The sequence below is a fragment of the Capricornis sumatraensis genome, chromosome 8, assembly GCF_032405125.1.
Source record: "Capricornis sumatraensis isolate serow.1 chromosome 8, serow.2, whole genome shotgun sequence".
Lineage (NCBI taxonomy): Eukaryota > Metazoa > Chordata > Mammalia > Artiodactyla > Bovidae > Capricornis > Capricornis sumatraensis.
The window spans coordinates 56,416,881-56,424,576 of NC_091076.1; the positions used below are offsets into that span (position 1 = coordinate 56,416,881).

Sequence of the window (7,696 nt, forward strand, 5' to 3'; positions counted from 1 at the left end):
GAGAAAAGATAAGAAATAAGAAATTCAACAGATGTAATTATGCAAAATAGGAATTCCAGAGCAGGAAATGAAACCAGAAGAACACAATTAACAATTAAATGACAGAAGACATCTTTGAGTTGAAGAAATATTTGCTTGAAGCTTTAAAAAGATCCTCTAAGACTTCCTTCGTGGCCCAGTGGATAAGAATTCATGTGCCCACGCAGGAGACACAGGTTCCATCCCTGCTCCAGGAAGATCCACGTGCTGGGGAATAACTAAGCCCATGCGCCACGACTTCTGAGGCCACGTTCTGGAGCCCAGGAGCTGCAGCAACTGTACCTGTGTGCTGCAGCTACGGCAACCTGCACACCTAGAGCCCGTGCTCTGCAACAGGAGAAGACACTGCTTGAAAAGCCCGCGACCCCAAAGAAGAGCAGCCCCCGCTCATCACACCTAGAGAAAGCCCGCATGCAGCGACAAAGACCCAGGGCAACCAAAATAAAAACAAGCTTTTAAAAAGGCTCACTAAAAACAAATGAAACACATGCCTAGGTATACTCAGGCAAAATTCTTGAATATAAAAGACAAACCAAGCTTTTTGCATGAATTGAAGCTTTTAAAACAAGGAAAATCATGCATTCCAGAGAAGAACACAAATCAAGCTGTTCTTCCTAAAGCTAAATGCCAATCATCAATGTTTACAGAACTTTGAGGATGGGTCAAAATTAAGAATTCAAGAATAGTAAAGACATAACTTTAAAGAGCTAAAACTGAACAATAAAAGCATGGTTTTGAAGCATTCTGCAAAGGTAAAAATATAATTCTTTAAGGAAAGGATTGATGTTGTAAACCACAATAGTAATAGCTTAGTGAAAGGTAGCATAAAATCACTATATTTTTTTTCTTTGGGGGGATGAGATTCATATTTTATATTGAAGTATAGTTGATGCACGATACTATGTAAGTCACAGGTCTACACTACATTGATTCACAGTCTTAAAGCTTATACTCCCTTTTTAGTTATAAAACATTGCCTGTGTCCCACATGCTGTCCAATATGTCTTCATAGTCTATTTTATACCTAATAATTTGTACCTCTCCATCGCCCTCCCCACTTTTCTCCCTAAACTGGTAACTGCTAGTTTGTTCTCTGTATCTGTAAATCTGCTTCTTTCTCATTATAGTCATTTGCTTGTTCCACTTTAGATTCCACATATAAGTGATCGCGTACAGTAGTCAGTCTCTCTCTGACTTATTTCACTTAGCATAATGCCCTCCAAGTCCATCCATATTGCTGCAAATGGCAACATTTCCTTCTTTTTATGATCAAGTAGCATTTCATTGCATATATAAACCACTTCTTCTTCTTCCTTTTTTAAGAGACAAAAATGTTTTACTGTCAAGCACCATGCATCACCTGGAAACCACGCATTGTGAGGAGGTTGAGGCTGAGGTTCAGGGAATCAGAATCCAGCACCCAAAAATACATCTGACAAGTGAGTCCTGCCAGGCGGAGAGGAGATCTTGTAGGACTCACAGGGGTATCAGTGGTGGAGGGGTAGCGCATCCCCTGATGTGAACTGCCGGGAGACTTCATTACATGCCAGGCCACCCACAGCCACTGCCAGACCTCTCTGCTGGCTCCTGGCCTCCGATCACCATCGGTCCCAGTGTGCGGTGCCCAGGGCCTGCCGTGGTCTGTTCTCCAGCACCAGGAACTCTTGGGACATGGATTGCCGTGCTGTGGGCAGTCGCTCAGTCGTGTCTGACTCTTTGAGACCCCATGGATTGTAGCCCGCCAGGCTCCTCTGTCCATGGGGCGTCTCCAGGCAAGAATACTGGAGAGGGTCGCCATGCCCTCCTCCAAGGCATCTTCTCAACCTACAGATCAAACCCTGGTCTCCAGCATGGCAGGCGGGCTCTTCACCCTCGGAGCCACAAAGGAAGCCCTGGGACATGGATTATTTCTTCCAAATTCAATAAAATACACATTGAAGTAAGAGCTCTACAGTGAATGGCTCTGTACTCTGGGAAGCTTCACTGCATCTAAGTAGGGGCGACATTTGCGGGAGCAGCTATGAGAATTTCCCTCCAATCACAGTCTGTAGCGGGGTTCTGAGCACCAATCTGTGACTGCGCTGAGCACATCCTTAGCAACAGCCGTGGAAGGACTAACTCTGAGAGGGGGGGAAAAGCAAACTCAAGCCTCAATGTTGAGATCATTACAACCTTTCGAGAATGTCATCAACAATCCATACAGTATAATTTCAAAAAATAAGCATCTTAAGGTAAGCAGATAACTCTTTTAGAACCCCACATATATTTTCTGGCTATATTTATGTGGGGCTCTCTGTCTGCAATGGGTGGTCTGGAAAAGGGTCTTCCTTGGGACAACATGGTCACAGGACTCAGATGGCCCAGTGGGACTGAGGGGAGCTGAGGACTCGGGAGGAGGTCCCCTTCTGGTTTCAGTTGGAGACCAACTTCTAAGGCACAGTCCAGGGTCCTGCAGTCCTCTCCCCATATCTTCTGGCGTAATGCTTCATGTAGTCTTCCCCTTTATTCCAGAAGACCTCATTGTCCCCTAAATGATGTTCTGCAGCTTCTATATCCAGTGGATCACCAAAATTCAAAGGATCAGTAAGTGAAGAGTTTAGTCCCCAAACAACATCCTTCAGCGTGCTTGTGGGGGCCCAGTCAGTGCCCTGAGATGTATCTCGCCTCTTCCTGTGGAGTTGGTATGCCAGACGTGAGTCAAACAGTTCACTTTGGGAGGCACAGTGTTGTATGCATCGAAAACTTCAGCTTCAAACTGAAATTTTCCATCTGTTAGTAACCCTTATCTGGGGCAACAGCTGAAAGCAATGAAGCTCGCTTGGGTTGGAAAAATGCACTTTACACCTGTAAGGTAAATTAGCTTCAAATTCTGCAACCTCTTTAACAAACAGCCTATCTGTCACAGAAACCTGCCGAGTGGAGTCAGAGGCTGTGGCTGACACCCAGGACCTTTGAGACTGTCCTCATGCCTCAGTTTGCTTGCCAGCGTCAGCATCACTGCTATATTTATCCTGGGACCCCAGAGACAGGCAAGGCAGGCCAGTGCCCAGCACTGTGGTGGGCAGGCGATGTCGAGACTCAGCCCCTCACCTGAGCCACATCGTCTTTATCCTTCATCTGTTGGCAGACACTTTGGTTGTTTCCATATCTTGGCAGTTATAAATAATGCTGTTGTCTTTTTGAATTAGTGTTGTTTTTTTTTTTTTGGATATACACCCAGGAGTGGAATTGCTGGATCATACGGTAACTCTATTTTTATTTTTTTTAGTAATCTCCTTACTGTTTTCCACAGTGGCTGCACCAAAGTACATTCTTGCCAACAGTGTAACAAGGTTCCCTTTTCCCCACATCCTTGCCAACATTTGTTGTTTGTGTTATTTTGGATGACAGCCATTCTGACAGGTGTGAGGTGTTATCTCATTGAGGTTTTGATTTGCATTTCCTTGATGATTGTTGAAGGTGAGCATCTTTTCATGTGCCTGTTAGTCACCTGCATTTCCTTTTTGGAAAATGTCTATTCAGTTCTACTGTTAATTTTTATGCTGAGTTATATGAACTGTTTATATATGTTGGATATTAACCCCTTATCAGTCATACCATTTGCAAATATTTTTTCCCATTCAGTAGATTGTCTTTTTGCTTAGTCAGTTTTTTTTTTGTTCTTGATACTAATACATATAATCTGTATATTCAAAAACCTAATTGTTAGTAGAATTTTTTCATCTTATCTGGTGTATAGAATATATGTCTTCTGTTTTAGTTATCTATTACTGCTTAACAAACCACCCCAAAGCTTAGTGGCTTGAAACAACAACCATTATTTGTTTTCGTTGTGTATCTGCAACTTAGGCAGGACTCAGTGAAGCCAGCTCACCTCTGCTCCATGCAGTGTTTGCTGGGGCAACTAAGTGGAGTATGGAAACGGTTGGTTAGAGGATCTGCTTTCAAGATGACACACTTGCACGGCTGGCAAGGTGGTTCTGCCTGCCAGCCAGGAATTCAGCCCGGGCTGTGGGCTAGGGCCTTTGGATCCCCTCCAAGGTTTCTTGGGCTCCCTCATGTCATGGTGTCTAGAAACTGAGACAAGCCTCCAGAGGAACAGGAAGCAGTATTCTCTTCTGTGACTTGGCCCTAGAAGTTAGAGTATCACTTCTGGGTGTGGGCAGAGAAGTCACCCTGGCTTACAGTTAGGGGACGTAGGCACTACATCTCGCCTCTGTGACTGTCACAGTCACGTTGTAAGAGCTTATGTGGGATGAGAGATATTGTCATGGCCATTTTTCAGGAAGTACAATTTGTTAAATTAGTAGAGGGGAGAAAGTATTTCAAAATCTCCCTATATAAAGCCTTATTTAACTTTATAGTTATGACAAATGGCTAGAATTAGAAAGATTTGAATTTGAATCCTGACTATAATACTTACTTTCTCTGCATCTATGGACATTTCACTTAGTCTTTTAAAAACTATTTGTTAAAGGGAAATATTGATATACAGTGCCTAGAGTTTGTATCTGACTCATATTAAATAGTGAATAAATGATCATTTCTAAAAAAAACAAGGATGACTGGGATACCACTGTTCATATTATTCCAGAAGTTCTAGCCCAGTGATGAATTTCAAGTTTAGTGTTGAGAGTAGAAGCCTTTTCCCCTCATAACTCTTCGGGGAAGCAATTAGAAAACCAACAAAAGCTTAGCTCTTATTTCTGAAGCAAGACTGGGGGTCTGGAGCTCTCCCTGCTCGTGTACTCTACTTCCCATGATGGAGCTGGAGATATCTCCTCAGATGTTTCAGTCCATATGATAACATGGGAAAGGAAAATAATTGGTATAGTTATTGGATAAGCTATGAAACATTTATCTTCCCCACTCCTGACAATATGATTGTCTGTGTACAAAACTGAGAACAACTTAAAAACTAATGGAACTGATAAAATAATTTAGTATACAATTCATATTCATATATATATATATATATATACACACGAATATATAGAAGGATCCACAGAATTTGTGTATTAATTCACTCAGCAGATATTTATGTGTGAAAATGAAAGTTGCTCAGTTGTGTCCAATGCTTTGCGACCCCATGGACTAGACAGCCCATGGAATTCTCCAGGCCAGAATACTGGAGTGGGTGGCTCTTCTCCAGGGGAACTTCCCAACCCAGGGATTGAACCCAGGTCTCCACATTGCAGGTAGATTCTTTACCAGCTGAGCCACCAGGGAAGCCCTATTTAAGTACAGATATGTGCTTATAACTGGGGATACAGTGGTGAACGGGATGGACAGGTCTCTGCTATTGGGCTTATGCTCTGATGGAGAAGGTATGTGCTCAACTAATTACAGATCAATATCAGTATTGGAGAGCAAATAGCGCTCATTTGTTTACTTTTCATTGCTTTTCAACTCTCCCCACTGAGGGAGTAAATTTTATACAGGAAAAAAGGTAAATGGCTGAGATAACAAAAGAGGCTGAGGAATAGTCTTTAGAAGGAAGATTTAGGCTAAAACCCAAAAGATTGGAATGAGTGAAGGGTGTCGGGAGAGCAGCTGAGGCAGAGAAGAGTGAGTGCCGCATTTCTGAGGTGAGGAGACACTTGGTATAACCAGAAGCTAAAGAACAGCAGACTGTGGCCCAGTGAGTTAAGGGAGGGTGGAGAAGATGGGGATGAGATGCAGGAAGGGCCTGTTAGATGGCAGAGGACTCTACAGGCCAGGGGGAGAAATGTTAATGGTATTTACTGCAGACTGAAGCCAAAGAATGGTCACAAGGAGGCCAGGGGGTGGGGTGGGATCACAGGATGACTCAGCATTTTAATGCAGTTCTCTCTGTCTCTGCGTCAGGAGAGGACTCCAGCAGGGAGACCATCAGCAGGTCACTAGGACGTCAGGAGCAGTCGTGCAGCTTCGGCGAGGTGAGAAGTGCAGGTAGCAAGAACTGGACAAATCCAAGCTCACATGTGGGAAGTACAAATGGCAAAAAACTTGAAAAATCATACTTTGATTTTGAAGGAAAGAGAGTAGTATCATTGTAAGGTTTCTTAACTTCTAAAGAAATCTGATCTACTCTCATGGACATGCAATCCTAGTGAGACAGTGAGCAGAGAGGACCTGAATGAGAACTTTTAGGTGGAAATGGTCTAAATTAAGTTGGTAGAAGTTATGAAGAACATGGGCTACAATCCCAGTCAGGCTTTGGATTCCAAACTTAAGTGCTCTACCCTAAGGGAAGATTCAAGGCACCAATTTTTATGCCGATTAATATGAGAGTGCAGCTTTTCAGTCTGGGGATCACAACTGAAGTGAAACCCTACACTTGGCCTGAAACATCCCCTGTGGTGATTAGTCAGGGCAACGGAAGTGACTTTGTAATACAACACTTCCAGCTACTCTCTGAATCCCTTTACTGGAAGGTGGTGGATAACTTTATTTTCTATCCCTTTCAGGAGTCAAACGGATCTAGTTTCTTGAACTATCATTTTAATTTAATAAAGTTCACATAAGGTATATATTTCAACAAGTAAAACTATAAACTCCTTTCCCTAGCAGCTGATTTGTGTGCATTGTATTTATATTAGCAGGTGGAATACACTAGGGACCCTGAGTTTTAATTGGATTGGTGACAACATGATTTGACTAACTGGATAATCAAGTTATTAGTCAAGGTATTACCTCTTTATACTACAATTTTCTTATCTATAGAAGTGGTGGACTAGATAATACGTAACATACACTAACTACTTTCTATAGTAAATTGTGTTCTTGTGAACAGCAAGCTAAAGATAAGAATTTGCATCTCATGCATCTTTGTACCTTATAATAGCTATTATAGCCATGAACGCATAAAATCTCACGTTGTTGTTCTTGTTCAGTTGCTCAGTCATGTCTGACCCTTTGCAAGCCCATGGACTGTAGCCCACCAGGCTCCTCTGTCCATGGGATTCTCCTGGCAAGAATACTGGAGTGGGTAGCCATTCCCTTCTCCAGGGGATCAGTACTTAAGGAGAATTCTTACTTATTTATTATTTAATTTTATTTTTTTATCTTTTATTTATTTATTTAATTTTAATTTTCACTTTATTTTGCTTTACAACACTGTATTAGTTTTGCCATACATTGACATGAATCAGCCACAGGTGTACATGAGTTCCCAATCCTGAACCCCCTCCCACCTCCCACCCCATATCGTCTCTTTGGATCATCTCCGTGCACCAGCCCCAAGCATCCTGTATCCTGTATCGAACACAGACTGGCGATTTGTTTCTTACCTGATAGTATACATGTTTCAGTGCCATTCTCCCAAATCATCCCTCCCTCTCCCTCTCCCACAGAATCTAAAAGTCCGTTCTGTACATCTGTGTCTCTTTTGCTGTCTCGCATAGAGGGTTATCATTACCATCTTTCTAAATTCCATATATATGTGTTAGTATACTGTATTGGTGTTTTTCTTTCTGGCTTACTTCACTCTGTATAATAGGCTCCAGAGTCATCCACCTCATTAGAACTGATTCAAATATATTCTTTTTAATGGCTGAGTAATACTCCATTGTGTATATGTACCACGGCTTTCTTATCCATTCATCTGCCGATGGACATCTAGGTTGCTTCCATGTCCTGGCTATTGTAAACAGTGCTGAGATGAACAGGGGGTACA

At 42.4% G+C, this 7,696-nt stretch overlaps 1 pseudogene; it reads right to left on the reverse strand.

Annotated features, from left to right (window-relative positions):
* Positions 1-2,468: 2,468 nt before the first annotated feature.
* LOC138083556 (NEDD8-conjugating enzyme UBE2F-like) lies at positions 2,469-3,034 on the reverse strand (annotated as a pseudogene).
* Positions 3,035-7,696: the final 4,662 nt, after the last annotated feature.